The sequence below is a fragment of the Phasianus colchicus genome, chromosome 13 (genome assembly GCF_987193195.1).
Source record: "Phasianus colchicus chromosome 13, bPhaCol1.hap1.1, whole genome shotgun sequence".
In the NCBI taxonomy this organism is placed as follows: Eukaryota; Metazoa; Chordata; class Aves; order Galliformes; family Phasianidae; genus Phasianus; species Phasianus colchicus.
In genome coordinates, this window is record NC_143448.1 from 6863450 (window position 1) to 6883241 (window position 19792).

Below are 19792 nucleotides of genomic sequence, written 5' to 3' on the forward strand. Positions count from 1 at the left end.
CAGAAGAAAAGCAGACTTGCTAGGATCACCCTACCGACACCAACTGCATCTGCTGACTGCCAGGTTTCTGCTTCCACCGCTAAACCATGCTGAGTGCCGCCTGAAAAACAGTAACTTCACATGGGAAAAAATCCATTCTTCCATCTTAGACTGTGACGTGGTGAGACATACACCACAGGCATCTGTATGTAAGTGCATGTCAGGGGGAGGACTAAATGAAGAAGTTTCACAATCAAAAGAAAAAGCTTTAGCTCATGGTTTTAATAAGAAGAGAGCTCTTAGTACAAACACAGAGAAACATCAATCCTGTTGTGACTATTTTTACGTACATACATTTTATATGCTTTACACATTTTTACACACCTACACAAATCACAGAACCAAGTCAACCCGCATTTCATTTCCAGTTTAGAGAGACATACTATTTCCCAATGAGAAAGAAAAGAAAAAGGCACAAACGTGTACGCTTTTGTATTTCTAACATAACGCTCTCAAATGTTTTCATGTCCAAAAGTTGCTTTTACTATAACAACTTCCTTCAGATATTTCTGTTGACGCATAATTAAGCCATTTAACAGTCTCTGACAAACTTTCAATAGGGAATACCACGATGCTTGAAAAAAGAAAGTGTCTCAAAGGCAAAAATTTAACAAATGAAGCAGAAATGCAATAGCCTGTGCGACGTGACAAACGCTGTGTTCATGCCTAACACGTAGCCTGCTTCATTCAGGAGCCAGCAGCCAAATATCTCAGGGTAAGAAAAAACACAAACCATATGCAACCCTTCAGTGACCTAAACCACGCACAGAACAGGCACATCTACATTTTTAGTTACTCTATGTGTTACACACAGCCATAGAAATGCTGTAACATTTAGTTAAACCACAGCAGGTTTGTAACAAAGGTACCAACAGTACAAGCAATGTCCCTCTGGGAAATGAATTGTGCAGGGTCACTAAGAGGTACTGAGCACAAATTAAGAACAGTAGAAGAATAAGTTCCTATATTGAGATAATGCTATGGACAATGAACAAAGAAACTAGCATTCATTGAACTCCCCACCCAAAACACTGATTTATGAAATCCTGAATTCTTAGACAGGATGACGCACAAAAGTAAAAAAAAATAAAATAAAAATGTAACAGCTGCAATCAACCATGCCAAGATGAGGAGATGTTTTGCATGCACTGTGAGCACTAGATGTCTGCATTATCAACATCATGGGTGAAAATAAACCTGTACCGTGAGCATAAAGCCAGAATGTAAGTAACCTAAAATAAACAAATATTAAGAGTTACAGAAAATGGTATTCACAACAGGAAATGCACTAACTAATACAACAATTATTTCAAGTTTTGTTTGACTTTAAGCTTCCCCAAAGGTTTCCTCTTGGCTGAGATGATGACTGGAAGCTAGCACAAAAATGCATGGAGAAACGTGTCATTTAAATAAAAGGCACCAATGCTGAATTAAGTACCCGTCTGCACGCAGTCCCCACCTTCCTTCCTGCAGTCTGCAGAGGGGAGGCCAGAGAGCTCTGCCCCAGAACACAGGCAGATGGGGCCAGAGGTCTGGGCTCCCCACTGCTCCCAGGGATCAGCCACTCCTGCACCGAGCAAACAAACGTCTCTCCCAGTTCACCCTTTTATGATCCTACAGAAGCCATTAACAGATCAGCCTAAGGAACAGCAAATATTTGGTGAATCTTCAGGAGCATCAAGGAACTCACTGACTGCACGGCAAATCTATGCGAATGAATCCCCAAAAAGAAACGTGCACGCTCACTCTGACTCAAGTGAAACAAAAGAAACACCAGCATCTCATAAAAAAAACCAGAGGTTTGTTTCAATACTCCTGCTTTTAAGGTCCTCACCGCTAGTTCTTGTACAGAAATTATTCACCTGCACAGAAGAGTAAAAACAAGATAACAGCCCCAACGCAACACCGTCTCACACACTACCGAAACCCAGCATGTAACCTTGGTCATATATTCCTTCCTTTAGTGTGCTTGAAATGTAGAATGAGTAGAGAAACATACACAAAAGTGTAAGTCACAGGCCCAATTAAAGTGCACAGAAGTTTGCAGCCTTCTCCATTAAAGCAGGAAGGAAGTTATAAGAATGATTTAGCCTCCCAGCTGACAAGCTTACAGCTTTATCAGAATATTTATGCTAGCTGACATTTTTAGCGTAACACTAAATCACAAAACTGTGTGTTTTAATCAGAGCTTTCAGCACTTGCCCATAGAGAGAAATTAAATTTATGTCAAAAACAGGTGAAAATTCAGAAAGCATGAGAAAGAGAAGCTGTACAGCATTAAAACGCTTTTGAAAAAAATTAAAGAGGGAAAACAAACCCACTCAGTATTAGAAGTTATGGGGATTCATAACGTATAAAATCTCCCATAACAGCTGCCAATGTACAAACTATCTCCTCCTGTAAATGAAGCCAGAACAACCTGTCTCATGTGTACCTTACATAGGATGGCAACGCACACAGGAGTCGTTATGGCTCATTCCTCAGCAACTTTCTCTGCAGTCATCCTCCCAGGTTTTCATGCAGACCAGTTACCTGTCCAGGCAGGGGCTAAGAGCTACCAGGACCAAAATTTCTTTGCTATGCCCCAACACGTCAGCAGATTGCCTGACTGTGCACCATTCTGGAGAGGGAGAGAAAACAGAGATGCAAAATACAGCTCCGCTCCACAAATTCCTTTGATTATGCATGATCTGACATCTATATTCTGAATGTCAACTGGACATTTCTAGTTCTTTGTAGGTAACATCCCTGTTCAAGACCCAGAGCCCAGCTAGGAGGATGGATTGTATTGCAATGTACTGAGGAAGGAGTGGTGCTCGGCCTCCGCACTTGAACAAGGCATCATTAAAGACCATCCACAATTACTTGGGCTGTTCCCTAACAGAACAGGTGGTTAGTGCCCATAAAAACCAGTTTTTCAGGTCTGAACTCAAATCGCATGGTAACCACGCAACAGACCACCCAGGGGTTTGTGCCCAACAGAGGGCCAGGCAGCAGCTGAGGGAATGGTGAGAGAATCCAGGCTTGCCTGGATCCTTCTGCCAGGTGGAGATAGGCCTGTTCCACGTGTGAAGCACAGAGATGGGAGCCCAGGAGAGCATCAGTCAGACCCCAGGAAACTTGTCAAAAAAGGGAGGCTCAGAGAACAGCATGCAGAATTGTTCATTTTGCACTGGCTGGAAATCTTCAGCGTCACCTAAAAGCCTTCTTCAGAACATGCCCCACTATTAGCTGGTGCCTCTGTGACTGTCAGCTACCCCAGGCACCCAGTGGTACTGGTACATGGGCCTCCAGAGCAATTTACTTGAAATGACTGCAGAGTCAGTGGTGGTTTTAAGGCCCAGGACAGCTGTTCCAAGGCCCAGGCCCAGTGAGCAAGGCTGCAGAGGCACCACACCAAGCAGCTCTGAAGCCCCACAGTGCTCGATGCACTCATGTACAGGGGCACAGCACTACTGACTGCTGCCTTGCAGAGAGGGCCTCTCTGCCTACAACCCGCAGTCAGCCTGTTTCCACAAATGAGAGCCACGGTCAAAGGAATCATTTCTCTTCTACTCCCTCAGCCATCTTTTCCCACCCTCGAAACCCCTCTGTTTCTAGTGAGAATGTTTTCACAGCATGTAAGAACAGAAACAATCATCCTCTTTCCAACTATTCCAACTGCACACGGTGTTACTTAGCACAGCTTTCAGCACGCTGAATACACTGCGTGTTGGAGAAGTGCTGCCTCACTCCCTGGCTTGGTTTCAATGAGAAAATAAATTAACCAGCTTATGCATCCACACTTTCTGCAGCCAGCACTCCTGATAGACTTACCATCAAGTAGTGTGATATTTTTTTTGGCAAGTGCTTCTTAAAACATTGGTTATCCATCTGTAAATACACAAGATCAAAGAATGATGCCTGGGATACCTGTACACAGAGATGAGAAGCCATCCAGATAGACAAACAAGCACAGCAGCTTTTTGATTCTGTGTTCTCCAGGAATGACATTTTAGTTAGCTTTCTTCATATACAGATATAAGTTTTTTTCAGCAGCAGAGATAACTGAGAAAAGCTTAACCATCACTGGCGAGGGAACCACATCTCAGTGAAGTACAGAAGAATGCATTTCTGACAGCCTGGATGAACGTAGGGCAAAAATTGATTCAACATTTAAAACAAGTGTTTAAGCCACTCTGGTAAACCAGTTGAGCTACAACTACACCCAAATTCCCTGTCTAGACATGTTTTATAAACAGTTACAGAACACACACACAGTCAATATAACAAAGTGAACAGCTTGATTCTAAATCTGTCCACAATCTAGGGGGGAGGGAAAACAACAAAACAAATCTTTTATCTTTCCAGTACTTTATTCATGATCCCAATTATCTAACCGGTCTGCACCTGGCCAGAAGCAAGGTAGCAGCCCCCAGTTCTGCTCCCGCTGACAAGTGATGTCACCAAAGCACGCTCTATGGCTCCGTGAGCTCCCAGCAAGCAGGCAATCAACACCTCAGCTCTCAGGTTGAACAACCCTGCCTGTGTGAGACCTCGCATATTTGTGGCACTGTAAGAACCGTGTCCAATTAGATTTACAAAGTAACTATGCTGCTTTTTTTTTTTTTTTTCCTACTTTCTTTGAAAGCTGTGCATATTGTTTATAGTTACAAAACTAAACTCTCACTTTCTCAGACCAGCTCCTAGTTTTGTCTGCCTCCGCAGTGCTGTGATGCATCTCCTGCCTTCTTCTACAGTGCAGCATCACGAGAGAGAAGGGGGGGGAGGAGAGGGGACCTTATAACTGCTGTGTAGCATTAGTTTGCTAATTGTAATCCAAAAGCAGAGAATACAAAATAAAAAACAGGATACACCTTGGGAACTTACCAAAAAAAAAAAAAAAAAAAAAACAACCCAGCAACCCTGTAGATTTTTAAGAAGTAACTGAGTGAAGTATTTTCACATTCATTTCCCGCTGCACAAGGAAAGCAGAGGAGCACAAATCTCTCACTGCAGCACTGCAGTGGGGCTAACAACTCCATCAGCAGTAAGGCACACAAAACACAGCCCGGGTCGCTCCAGCAGCCTGCAGCTTTAGGATGCAGCTGGTGCCCAACAGCAGGGAACGGCCCCCGCCCGTCTCCTGAAGTCCAACAACGCTGCCTTCCCACTTCCTCTACCCTGCTTGTTCTGTTCCCTTGGAGGAAAACGTTCCCACTTAAAATTAAAAAACCTGCTTATCCTATAGAAACTGACGCTGTGCCCAGAGTTCCAGAACCAGCTCAGGAAGCAGGCAGAGCTGCCCTGTCCCACAGACAGACATGTGGCCACACCATACAAATCCCACCCAGAGTTCAACTTATTCCTTCGTTCCTCTTCAGACACAGGGGAATATTTTCCAGAAATACACTTTACAAAGCCATCAGCGGTCATTTGCACATAACCAGCACACAGAAAGCAATCTGACATTTCCAGGACATTCCCAAAAGAAGCTGCGTTCTGCTGGATGTATGCAAAGCTCTCATTGAGAAAGAATTCTTACATTCACGAGTTGCAAATGAACATCCATAGAAGAGCAAAACAGGGCCCCCAAAAGCCAAACCTCAATCAGCTCCCGAGCTGAGAACAGCAGCCATGGGCAGGGCAGCAGGTGTTCTTCCTGCCCCACACGTGAGGAAACACACTGCAATGCTGACGCTCCCTTCAGGCTTCTTACTGAAATACATCAGCAGCAATCCACGAGTTATAAATTGACAGCAGTGTTCTTTACCTGTATTTCGCTACTTCTGCTGGATCTCTTCTAATGAAGCGCACAGGGCACGCACACACGAGTCTATGTACCACATGCAGGGTGAGTAAGTAAAGACCACGATTGATTCATTGCTTTTACCTGCAACAAGGACTTTCAGAGGGTTTTCACCCCAAAACCCAGATTAATCCCGATTAAAGTGCGCTCATAACGACAACACACAATTTCTCTTCTCCTCTGCGATTTATTTTAGTTTACTGCAGTAAAAGTGTATCTCACACACACGGCTGTGCTCCTCACACCCCACTTCCCCCACCCCGCAGCGCCGGCCGCCCTCCAGCAGCAGCCCGGCAGATCGGCCAGCACAGGGAAGTGAGAAAGCGTTGAGAGCCGTGCCCCAGCTTCCTTTCAAATGAGGAAATTGAAAACCCATTCTGCTACTGGAACTCGGGGTTTTTTGACTCAGCCCCAGAAGTTCAGTGGCAACAACAGAGAAGCAGCTACAGACAAGAAGCCCAAGGAGGAAGTTTGTTCTCCCTCAGCGTGCCCCACTGTTTCCCCCTCAGCACGGCTCCAGCAGCAGGTCCTACTGAAAGTAATGTAACAGATGGACCAGGGCTGACACGAGCCAGGTGCTAAGAACACCTGGCATTTAAAATGATCCTTTTTACTGCCCACTGCCATTTATTTCAGCTGCCCACGAGTAAACCTCAGTGACCTCAGACTGCTGCAAACCCAGCTCTGATGGCTGCTTCCACCACGCTCGCTGTCCAGCCCAGCAGCATCTGCACACTCCATCTGGGTTACATGGGCAGAAGTCAGTCACTGCTTTGGTCAGCAACTGGTTTTGAGAAAGACATTTTAAAAAGAATGCCCTAACACTAAAAAATTGTATTCCATAGAAATAAAGAAGATATCACAAACTAGACATTATGCGACTAATGACTAAAATCCAGGATAAATTACAAATGAAGACCTTCTTACTGAAATATTTTCTTCAACTCACCAGAGCGCTGATGTTATTGGTCACAACAAAACTTCTCCCAGAGAGAAAAGTAACAAGTTGCAAGGAGTCACATGTAGGCTATTTCAACATTTATCCGCCTATAAAAGACTTACGCTCCCTCCTTCCCCAATATAAAGTATGCACTGTGAGACCTTAGGACTTAATCAAAGTCCTTTTAACACATTTTAATATTGATTACAGTACAAGAGGACACTCGTGACACTCGTGGTCAACTACAAGGCAATGTTATCAAAAGGGAATTTATGACTATACTCGCTGGGAATCTCAGAAAGAAATGTTCCCTTAGCTGTGGGATGAATGACAGCTCCCAGGCTGAGCAGTACTGGCTCACGCATCACGCAGAGCAGAGGACGACACAGAGCCCCATGATGGAAGCAGACTGAAGGCAGGACACGAGGAAGGCAGCTGGGAACACCTCACACAGCTGCCCTTAGCAGAAGCCCTGCACGCTGCCGGCACTGAGCTCACACCGGGCAGACATCAGGCAGCATGCAGGCACTACAGAGTGAGGCTGCCACAAACAGCCACATCCACAGACACCTGTCACCTTCCCCTTACGTACACCTTAGTTATAGCCTTGGTAGGCTTTGTTATTTCTGTACTAACTACAGCATGTTACTTAATCACTTAGCTCTAAGTCAAAAAACAGAAGCTAAACACACCCTGCTTTTTCCTTCTGTAATTACAGGCCAGAAGCTGCTGCTAATGCTGAGATGAGGATTGCAGAACAGCTACTAATGCACAGTGCTGTGAGCTGCGAGGAAGCTCTTCAGAAAAGCAGCAGCATTGCAGCCCTGAGCCAACTTTGACGTAGCTCTGTCTCTAAACCACAGACAGACTGGAGCTGCTGAACTCACACTGTGCCATAAAGAGCAAAACAGCAGCCTGGCTGTCACAGAACTCCAGCTTGAGTTGCATAGAACATTACCGAAATCAGTTCCTATTTGAAGGACACATCTTACTAAAAATCCATGTAATAACTACGAGCTACTGAGCTAAAGCAATGCCTCGATTAGAGAAGGAGCAGCCTGTGTTCCTCTTAAACGTTACCCTTTTATCTATCTCTGCAGAACCTGGAGGAAATGGATTCACCTTTTGAGTCTTAATCTTCCTAACCCTGAAGAGATGACGCTCAGCTACAGTAGGAGCCCACACGTGATGTGCAGTGAGTATTACAGCATAAAGTACTTGCACTGCTGTCTGTCGTGTGTATTAAGCAAAGAAAAACACACACAGAACGAAAGATGAAATGCACTGCAGACCACCACGACAGCAGCTGGCACTGTGGGACAGAGCTGGGACCCTCCTTGGGGCGAATGAAGGAAGGCAGGGCAGCTATGAAGCAAAGGGCAAAAACAGCAAAAGTTTCTTCAAATGATTGGCAAATCTCTCTGGAGATAATGATGAAATATTTTTTATCATGAGACGTTTTATACCATTTTTGTTAAAGGTGTTATTTTTTTCCAGGTGAAGGTGGCTCTTTAAAAGACAGGAGGAAATCCCAAAGTCCTATTTTACACTTTGAAGGCAGAAGGCCTGTTTGTCGGCACTGAGCACAAGGCACGCACCTCGTGGCCTAAGGCAGAAGCTGCACTTCCTCATGTTGATGCAGGACGATCTGCCTGCAGAACGGTTACAAACTACTTCACACTGTAACATCCTGTCAGGTTAGCAAATCTCCATCTTGAAAGTTCGCAGATACTCGCTCAGTGATGTGACAGATATAGATGATGTGCTGAGCAGCGCTCAGCCTGTGAAAGATCAGCCCTCCAGATGGTGCCTACCAGCAGACAGCTCTCTGCAGCCCAGACACCTCCAGTCCCACCTCCCACACGGCCTTCATCTCCAGGTCACTTACTGTAAACAAATGGTCCTGAATTGATAAACATGCGTATATTTCCAGCAGATGATCTGAACAGAAGCCCAGCCCAGTGCTACGCTTTCTTCCTCTAACACAGCAACCAAACCCTCCCAAGCCACCAGGCAGGCTGGGTGCTTTTCCAAACAGATAAAACATAGTTCTAACACAAACGTTCAGACTGAGGGAGGAACCTCCGGGTGAAGTGCTTCACCTACGCTTTAAAGCCTTTACAACAGATTAAAAGCGATCATTTCCATAAATCCTGTTATGTTAAGTCAAGGACTTATTCCAACAAATACATCAGTAAGATTTCGATTTATATTTTTCATTTTTGGTAGTTCCACAAGGAACACTGTCTCTTTTTCTCTTTTTGATCCCAGAGCCACTGGTAATTACACAGACGCCCACGTTAACAGAAGGCTGCGTTCATCTGTCTCTAGGCTAACACCTCAGCTAATTAGCTCTCCACCAGCACCTGCTCTTTCACTTAGCACAAACCACGAGGTAAGGATCCACATACATTAGGGAATGAAGTGCCTTCCCTGCTTACTCTTAATGGTGTTGACATTAGCTTCATTAAGAAAAAAATTAAGAAGCTTAATGGCCGCTTTACAAGAACCCCCAGTGTCCCTAACTGCCGCCAGTAATGGCTTCTGGAAGCACAAATGACGTCCTTTAATGGCCATTAGAAACCAGTATTGCCCTCTTGCTTCCAGGCTGGTTTTTCTCATTCTTATTTTCCATTCTCCATCTCTGGATAGAAGGAAATGTCAGTGCACGATGACTTTGTCAACCACTGCAATTCAGAATACTTAATCCCAAGGCACTTATTTCACACAAGCATACCCTGAGCACACAGCATCACGGGTCTTACCACTGACCTGCCACACATCGTCCTCCTGCCCACAGGGTCCTTTTACAAGCTTCCGGATCAGGATTTCAACATCTGGAAGATCGGGATATCTTTGTAACAAACAAAAACCACAGGCTCTACAGCGTTTATTTGTTTATTTCGGACCTGTCACTAGCATTAAGCCTTCCCTGAAACTGTCTCTTTCTCCCCTGGAATTCTGCTTGCTTAATAATAATAAACCATTTCACAGCCTGTTTCTTCATTTAAATAAATAGAAAAGATCACAGCATCCTCAGTCACAGCACAAAGCAACAAAACCATGTCCCACTCTGTAGGAACGTTCATACCCCTGTGTCCAGCAGAGGACATTTTATTTCCTACAATAAATCACAACAGCCTCAGAATCCAAACCATTAGCATGGACTCCCCCTAATATTTGCACAGCACTTAGCACAGCGTGGTCTTGGTCCACGACCAAGCATGTAAGGCAGAGAGCAATACAAATAAAGAGCTGCACACTGACAGGAGAGAAGCGGGCTTCTATTGCTGAGCCAAATGCAAACACTACACTGTGTGTTTACTTTTAGCGCCCCAAAATGGTTTCAAGTGGCTCCATCAGACTTCAACACTTTTGCACACCGCAAAGGCCTCACCTCAGCAGCCTCCAAAAGGGCCCTGGGTCCCTGCTAACACCAGCAAGATGAGATGACCCTTCTCACTGACACGCTTTAACCGCCTCCAGCAAACATAATGTGGCCAATCAGTGGTGAACAGATGGAAATGTCTGAATCCCTCAGTTAACCGTGCTTGCTTAGTGCAGTAATGCCATTAGGCTTGCTACCAAGAGCAGAGCTGAATGATACGCACCGCTTCAGCAGCACAAAAAGACATGAGCCAACCCGCCTCACACGTTTCAGCCTTCTCTGGAGATTTAAGCACTAAGGCTGCTCCAAAAGAAATACCTCCTATTTTATTGTGTTGGCCCACAATGGCAGAATCAAACGTCGGTGGTACGGCAGCAGAGGCTGTACCTTCCCACCAGGTATGATTACAGTTTGTTGCCACGCAACAGATGGCAGCAGAGGGGCAGTCTGAAAAAGTGATGTCTGACATGGAAGTGAGGATGAAGCAGAGGTGTGTCACTGGAATCCTACATGCAGAAAAAAATGTCATCCCTTCATATCAGCGTTTGCTGGATGCTTATGGAGACCAAGCAGTGGCTGTGAGCACAGCGAGGCAGTGCGTGGTGCATTTCAGCAGCGCCAATAGAGACAGTGGGGCACCTCTGCTGCTGCAGAGCGAACGGTCACGACTGCGTTGAAAAACAGTGCTCTGATGCTCTATCAAACAATAGCACTGCGGTCTTCGTAACTGTTGAAGTTTCTTTAAAAGAAAAAAAAAAAAGAATAGGAGGCATGACTTTTGGAGCAACCTACAAACTTCTTTCCCTGAAGTAAAACTGAAATAGACTGAAAAAGTACGCAATCGGGGAGCCGGGATCCTCCAGCAGGACGCAGCCGCTCTCGGTCTCGCTCCGGGCCGCTGTGCAGGGCACAAAGCGCGGCGCTCAGCGCAGCTCGCAGCTCTCAGCTCTCAGCTCAGCTCAGCGCAGCTCGCAGCTCTCAGCCCCGCACGCCGAGCTGACCCAGCAAAGCAGCCCCGCCTGACACCTCGCCGGCTGCCCGCACGCGGCACTCGGCGCAGCACAGCTCGCCGCTACTTTCCGCAAGTTCTGCTCTTTCAGCCCTTCTTTCCCCTCGTTACTGGAACCGCCCAGACCCTACCGGGACCGCGGTAAGCCGCCGGGTGCAGTCCCGGGCACAGTCCCGGCAGCGTTCCGGCGGGAGCCGCAGCGACGGAGCGGAGCGGATGGGGGCTCCCCCCGCCGAGCACCCCGGCCCCCCTTACCCTGCAGGCAGAGGCCCCCCAGGGCCGGGCGGACGGCGATCGCGGCGGCAGGGCGCCCTCACCTCGGGGCCCCTCACCTCCGGGGCGCGGCCGCCTCCCGGCCCCGCCCGCCGGGCCCCCGCCGCCGAGGAGGGAAGGGACGCCCGGCCCAGCGCTCACCTGCGGCGGCCGGAAGAGAAGCGGCGGCGGCGGGGCGGCGGGTCGGCACCGGGCGCTGCCGCTCCCTCCTCCTCCTCCTCCTTCCCCCGCCGCCTCTGAGGTGTCCGCGGGAGGCTCCGTGCCCTGCCCGCCTCCTGGCGGCGGCGCGCGGGGCTGCGGGGCGGCGCGCGGGCTCCGCTCAGCCTTCGGGCCGGCGGGCTGACAGCGAGGGCGGCACCGCCGGCTGCCAGAGCCCCGCAGCCGCACGGCCCGGCGCGGTCAGTGAGGGCTGCAGGTGCAGCGCGGGCAGCGCTCGCTCCAAACTTCTCCTCGCCCCGCGGGGAGCGGCGCCTCACGCGCACCGCAAGCGGTCCGATCGCCTCTCACGCTCCCGTTTGGATACTGCAAATGGGAAACGTTTTGTGACTGCCCAACAGGGGCGCTTTGTGGGATGCGGAATTCAAATCTGGTTCCGTCCGTTCGTAGCAGCGCAGAACCGCGAGGAGGAAGGGAAACTTTAAAGGCCGTGCAGGCCAGGATCAGAGGGGAGGGAGAAAAAGATCCTCCAGCAAAACACGTGTTAGAAAGAATTCCCAATTCATCTTCAGTGAAATTTAGAGTAGATAACTGGATTAAAAAGCCTGCAGGAAATGGAAGATGCATTGCTCTGAGCTCACAAATGGACTTATTTCAGAACAGCTGGACTCCATTTACCACTTCATCACAAGTTTGTGCACCTCCCAAGCACACCAGATCCCTCACATCAGTCCGTACACCCACAGCCGTTTGCTGTCCCACATGAAGATATACAGTCCTGCATGATTCAGTACTACTGATGCTGTAACTTTAACAGCAGCAGCTCCAGAACACCAGAAGTGCTACACAAGAACCACTCTAAAGACGAACCTGGATAACTACCACAACTCATTTCTAGCAAAACGGATGTAAAAGCAAAAAAAGTGAAGTACAGACATTAAGATACAGCCAGTTGATTCATATATATGCTACATACAGCACCCACTTCCCCTTGTCTTTTCCTGCAGCTCTGCCTGGGATGGGATGGCACCAGCCTGCAATTAATCATCTGTCTGTTGGCTCCTTCAGACCCATCTGAAATAAATGTCCTGTGTGCGTGTGAGAGCCGTACGTGTGTGATACTGTGAAGCTATTAGCCCTTAACTGAAGGTCCATCTGAGATCATTTTGTTCAAATTAAAACACAGCAGCCCCTCAGGAGTTAGTTGCTTCCAAGAAAATGTTAGCCATAGACAAGCATGCTTCACGATTTTCAAGCACTTGTTTAGAGAAGCAGCCCTACACAAAAGGGAAAAAAAAAAAGCTCTTAAAAATGTAGGTATTGAGCATATAGAGCCAGAGCACTAAACGTGCATCTAAACCTTCCAGACTGAATCACAAGTCTAGATTTATGATAGGTTATAGTTATTCAATTAAAATAAAATGCAACACAGTAGCTGATGAGATCTAGCATGACAAAATTCAAGCTCTTTTCCAATTTTCTATTTGAATCACTTGTTGATGTGTTGTTTCTACCAAATCCACTTGCAGCATTGTTTGCAAATTGAGTTACAGGGCATTGCAGAGGTTTGCTTTGTGCAATAAGGATGTATGCTTCAGTGTAGATTGCATAGTACTCAATGAACTGTTAGGAAAGGAGGAAAAATTGCTATATTTTTTTAAAGCAGCTGAAATAAAAGGACTTAAAGTAATTGTCAGTGTAATTCTAATGGGGTGGTGCCTTAATTCTTAAGTCATTGTGGGTTGAATCTGCCTACAGGATACTCTTTCCTGCGCTATTCATAGAAGAAAGAGGGGTAAATTGGGTCCCATTAAGTAACTTTTAAATAATTTTCTTTGCAAAGACTTTCAACACTGAGGCATTCCGTGGCTCCCATAAATGAGTCAGGTAGTGCTCAAGGGACAGTTGCTGAGCAGATGGCATTTAGAAAAGCATTCTTTATCACGCTGCCTTTTGCAGCTAACCAAAGAAAAAGAAACCAAGGCAGCCTTAACTTCATTTAGAGAGCAAGACGAATAGCTCAAGTAAATTTTGTGCTATTTCCTGTAAGTCTGTGAGCTCAAAGATGTCAAATAATACTGCAGTCCTGAAGTGGTTGGCACTACACGCTTAGGAGGGAAGGAAAGGGAAATTATTTTGAGCTGTTACATTGATATCATCCTCATTTTTGGGACAGTATTAGAATGGATTGCTGAAGACCATTATGGTTATGATGTTAAATGCAAAATACTTTACTGCATCAGCCACAGTAAAAAGAAGGTAGAATTTCACTGCTGTTATGTAGCTTACATTCCTGGGCTATTGGATCAATTTAAGGAACTTTTGGGAATAATTTGCTGCTTTTCTCTAAAGCATAAAATCTACAGGAGTTACACACATCTCTAGGCAAATGAAAAGCTACTCAGGTTTCTTGTCACAGCTGTGATTTAAAATTCTCAGTCTAACTGACTTGGAACCATGGTCATATTTTCTACTGTTCTGTATTTTGTGAAAGTCAGTGGGACTTAGTTCTATAAAAGCAGCTTCTCCAAAGAAAACTTGAAAACCAACACAAACTCACAGCAACATGAAACCATTGAAGAGATCAGGATGGTTGTCAGTGGACCAAAAGAAGCACTACTGTAACAAAGGGGCTAATAAGCCAGCTTCTAAAGGAAATGAAGCCCTTAGCAGTCCAAGTCTCACCACTGGATTTCGCCAGCTTTGCAGCCTTGGCTGCGAGGTTTGTTGACTTCTTGAAGTAAGAATCAGAGAAGTATTTCCATTTCCTTTCTCTCTCATGCTTCTTTCTGCAGAGCAAGAATGTGCATCGTGCCCTAAAATCAGTGCTTGGCCAATGGCTAAAACCTTCCACCTGTGCTTGTGGCTGTGATCAGGACTGCACCAAGAGCCGCAGGACAGACCCGTTTTAAAATGCTTCTGTATATTGAAGTTGATCTATATTAAAACGTAATATTTTCTTCTACAAATTGAATTGTTCACAACAATGCTGAGTGACAGCAGACCCAGTCTGTTCCTGCTGAAAAACTATCGTGAGGACCTTATTGAGGGGTCACTCTTCCTTACCTGCTAAGTTACACAAGGAAAGAAAATAAATAAAAGGACATTCCTCTGTTAGGAACTGCCACGCTGCAGGCGGGGCTTCTAATAAAATTGACCATGTTACTGATTTAAGGAAAACAGAAAAGGTTAAATCATTTTATCATTCACTGTGAGAACAGCTAACTGCTCTCAGTTTGCACTTCCAGTGTCTCTGCATTAGCAGCCACAAGGACATACTGGAAACCAAAAAGAAAACTTTGGGTAAATTACTAAGGGACAAACAGACCATGTGTATTATCAGGGAAAATTGCTTTTGCATGAATTGTCCTGGAACAGGAAGTTGATAGAGAGTCCACTAGAAAATATGGTTTTACAAAAAAAAAAAAAAAAAAAAAAAAAAAAAAAAAAAAAGCCTGTTTTGAAACAATTGAATAAAGAAAGCGTGGACAAAATCATTTGGTTAAATCAACATAGCCCTGTTATATGGAGTTTTAAGGAAATAACTGATTTCTTGAAGACTAGGTTTAGATGGAGATTGTGATTTAATAGACAATAGTCCTCCCCTTTATCTTTATACTGAGAAAAACCTGTGCTTTCCTGCAAGTATTTGGCATTTTCAAACATTTCAATATCATCTCAAAGCTGAGAGGGACTCAGATGATAGACGCTTTAGTTTTTTACTCTTCTGAACTCACAGAGTTCTGCTGTATCAAAAACTATGACTGTGTTGAAAATGGATTACAGAAGTTCTTAATTGATGCCAACTGGCAGCTGGAACGGACAACGGCTGTGATCTCCTGTACAGGCCAGATGTGTCACAGAGCTAGAGAAAGTGTGTAAAAATTGAAATATCGAAGAGGACGTGAAACAAGAAATGGAAATTACTTCCTATAATGAGATCAGGAAAGTAAACATCAATTCTAATTTACGGCCTTTTACTGTTGCACCAGCTCATCAAAATTGCTAACTGTAGTTTTCCTAATAACTACACTAACTACTACTTCCTTACTAAGCCACATTAGGATATTTAGACTCTCCCGAAGGTACAGACGCAGTTCCTCATCACACAACCCAAGTACTTTGTTTTTCCATGGGATTTTTGCCTGTTGATACCTGGAGAAAGAGAATTGGCATTATTTAACGAATCGCTGTTTTCCATTGTTTAGTAACATTTCCAGACCAGCACACTCTGTACCTATGAAAGTCTGAACTCCTTCCCTTTCATGTTAATTCTTCAGATTCCATGTTCCCAATTTCTGTGTTTGCCAACGTACTCTGAGAAGTTTGTTCTGGTTTTGATAAAGCATCACGTGACTTTGCTCTCAAGAATGGAGAAATCCTTAATTGCTAGGTGCATTTAAATAAAGTGCTTTGTCTAGGAAGGCAGGTCCGGTCAGCGGGAGCCGCCCATGGCAGTCCCTGCACACACAGGGAGATGCCAGGCCAAGCACGGCCACTGCTGCAGCAGCTCCTCTCTCAGGGGCAGGCTGCTCCTACCCATTGGCTCCTGAGCCCTGTTCATACTGCTTAAACTCTTTTTTTTTTTTCCTCCAAGCACCAAAGTTTGACTTTTTCATCCGTACCCGTAGCTCTGGGATTTGGGATGTATGAGGAATGGAGGTGAGCTCAGCAGTACCAAATAAATTCCTGCTACCTTAAGTTCCTAGCATCCACGCACAAACACTGTGAAACAGAAACCTCTGATCTACCTTTCTTAGATGGAGTGTTGCTTAGACACTGCACAGAAGTCATTCAGCAGGTGGCACACACTGCAGCTCTGAGTGCTTGAGGTTTTCAGGAATTAGACTGCTTTATTTTGTCACCTTGAGGGATACAAGTTAACATCAGAACATGTTTAGTAAGACACATTTGGGTATAAGTAAAAATTGTATAGAAAATATTACAGTACTTTATAAATTATTGCCTTGCACTGTTAAATATTTTGAAAAGGTAAACAAGCTAGCAGTGAAGGAAGAAAATATGAAACATTTCCACCTGCTGTTGGATTAGCCATTGATTTTTCTGACTGAGGATGATCTTCTCATTACCTGATTACTCTGATTACCAGACAACCACAAATTAATCTGATTCAAGATCCACTGCAATGAAGAAAAAATAAGACAAGCACCTCAAACTTAACCATGTCTTACTTACTGTGAGAATGACAACAGTCCTGTTTGGAAAGGCCACAGAATAAGGGAAATACAAACAGTAACCACTACACGTGTATTTCATATAAACCACAATATCATTGTAAAAGAAAGAAACAGAAATATATATATTCACACGTTCATACTCTTAGGTGCAACAATCTGTTGTGTACAGATCAGTGAAGTAGATTTGTTTTGTTTTTTAAGGTGGGAGCATTACGTTCAGAAAAGATAATCTTCCCTTCAAATACTCCCTTCAAAACTCTATCAATCTTCACCTCAATTCCTGCCTCTCTGTAGAGGGCTGGACAGGGTTTGATAAATACCACATTCACTACCAAGACTTTGCACCACAAAACTGAAGACTGGCTTAAAAATTAAAAATAAAAAAAAAAGGATTATAAGACTCAAGTTAGCTTTTTTTTTAGGATTAAAATGGCATCATTTACAAGTCACCTAGCAGGAGAAAGCAGAAGCAAGATAAATTAGAATCAGCCTAATTGCTAAGAAATGCCTTTGCAGCTATTTATAGCTGCTGGGGAACATAGAAATCTGTAATAAACTTCAGTGGTGAGCAGATTTACTGCTCAGGTCGTTCAGTACCTGATGAGAAGAAATGTTCAAGCAAACTGACTCACCAGAAGCCTTGTGGTGTCTCATCGTTGTTCATCTTGGAAGGCAAAAAGGTGGCATTCCTCTACAAGACTTTCAAGTAGATTATCTCCAAGATTTCTTCTGTTCATTTTCCTTTGGTGTTCCCTTGCTTATTTGCATACAGAAATGACTTTCAGGATCCCATCGATTTTTTACCAACTCATTTGCAGAAAACAAAATTTATGTTTTTCCTTTCTCTTTCCCCGGCTTCATGCTCACATTCACCACTGGTTGGTTGCACAGGAGAACAAACAAATGGGAAGAAGCAATTTTTTGAAGCTAGGTACTGCAATGAAAGAATCATATTGAACTGTACCCCAACCATGTCTGTGGTTGAGAAGTCAAATAAAGGCACCACACTTCTGGTAGAAATTAATAAAATGGCCATGGTAGGGAAGTCATCGATAATAAGAGTTAAAATCAAAACTATTGAAAATTAACTCATCTAAACTTTAGAGTGACCTAAAATGTAGATTAATTTAATCTAGCACTATCATACTAAAATGCACAAATAATTGGTTTGGGGCTACTTTATTCCTTTTTCAAGTAGATGCTCACATTTTGGGCTTGTCAAGACCCAATAAGACTCTCTAAATTTTAATTCTTCTATTACCTCTATTACTCAGAACAGCATTCCATTAAGTAACTTGTAAAGGATTCTCTGTGTTGGATCATTTCTCTGGGATTATCTCAAACATCCTAATCACCAACCTTTGAAGATCAGTAATTAGGCTCAGAACAAACTACTAGTGGAAAAAGACCATTAGCTTTAACAGAAGGAGCTCTGCAAGTGTGATAGATGTTAGGACCACGAATTAACAAAGCTGCTTTCGACTTACAGGTGAAGCCATGAATACCTGTCTGTCAGAACTACAGGTAAATGGCTCATGGACATAGAGTCAGGACACACTAACACTTAGGTCACTGAAACTGCAAAACATTTTTGAGAAGCTATTTAACAAGCTTATGGATGCACTACAGATTAGAAAATAAAGCTCTCGTATGTTTTCCCTTTCAGGAGAGAGAAACACTTGCAAGACATGGCAGATTTGATTCTAGGAAATTACATTTCTAAGCAAAAGAATCAAGTTGTATGAACCAGCAGTGTAAGCAGTCACTAGTTTTTTCACTCTAACACTGGCTGGAATAATTAAATGCACTTTTTGTTGCAGCCCCTGAATGGGGCATAACCCTTTCTAAAATAATTGCATAGTTTGCAATCTCCTATGGTTTTATTTTGTTTGTTTCTTTTGCTTTGGAGTCACATGGTAACATCTAACATGAGTTTTAGCATCCATCAAGACGTCAAGTGACTGAGCTCTTTAACTTAACATATGTTTTCAAGATAAGACCACAGTCTAATCACTTGCTCACATTACATTTAGGAAGCATACAAGATGACTCCAGACATGAAATGGAAACGTTCCATTTTTGAAGTATTTTTAAAAGAAAAGTTTGCCACCACTTAGAAAGCTTATTATTTTCAAAAGATTAATAAAATTATTTTCCTAGAACTTCAAGATTGAAAATCCAAATTGTAAATTCTGAGGATACTGCGAGGAACATGAAGGTGAGTAAAGAGAATCATGTCATGAGTCGCAAACAAAGCTTGACTTACATTTCAGCTTCTTTTCTGCCATACAGTAGAAGAATGACTGTGTAAAAAGGTAACAAATACACAGCTTTTTAACTATAAAAACAATCTGAGCTACCTTAAAAATGTGAAAAAAACCAACAAAACCACCAATCTGATGTCCCAACAGGAAGAAATATAAACATTTCAGCAGGTGTTTTAGATGGTCTGCGTTATTAAACTGGCAGCAGCAAGGAAGAATTCAATATGCATATGTCTTCCTACTGATTTATGCAAGGAATTGCATAATTAAGTTATAATTAATTAATAGAATTAAGAACATAAACTTGTAAAAATCAACCATGCTTCAGGATTTATGCTAAACAAAGTTCCCACCGAAGGCAACTACCATTAACTTCTGTGTACACCCACAACGCCCTGCTCAGAATGCAAGCTTTGAACAAACGGAACACAAGATGGGACAAGTTTCCTACATATAGAATGGAGGAAAATTAAAGAAAGGTCATAGTTTTTTTTAAAAAAAAGCCTGTATACACATATATCCTTACAACTTATTCTCAGAATATTCTGCTTCAGCTCTCAGAGTGAAAAGCCGCAGGGCAGCCCTACCTCTGCAACAGGTAGAGGTGCCCAGCAACCAGCAGGTGAAGCACCCAGATGCTACAAAACCTTAAAGGGCTTTGAATATTCTGTTCTTTTCAGTACTGTGAAGGGAGAAACAGGGTGAGTGCCAAGAATGGTGATAAACTGCAGTAGTTA

General features: G+C 44.0%; 1 protein-coding gene across 8 annotated transcripts in view; it reads right to left on the minus strand.

Moving 5' to 3' along the window:
- The window catches only part of ADCY7 (adenylate cyclase 7), a 59176-nt gene extending 47493 nt beyond the window's left edge, over positions 1–11683 (minus strand). The window contains exons 1-3 of one of the 8 annotated variants that reach the window (XM_090149928.1): positions 11420–11490; positions 3856–3912; positions 2474–2659 (exon numbers count right to left, since the gene is read on the minus strand). The gene's annotated coding sequence lies outside the window, so the exon portion shown is untranslated. The other 7 variants (XM_090149929.1, XM_090149927.1, XM_090149926.1 and 4 more) reach the window with 7 other exon arrangements.
- Between the last annotated feature and the right edge of the window lie 8109 nt (positions 11684–19792).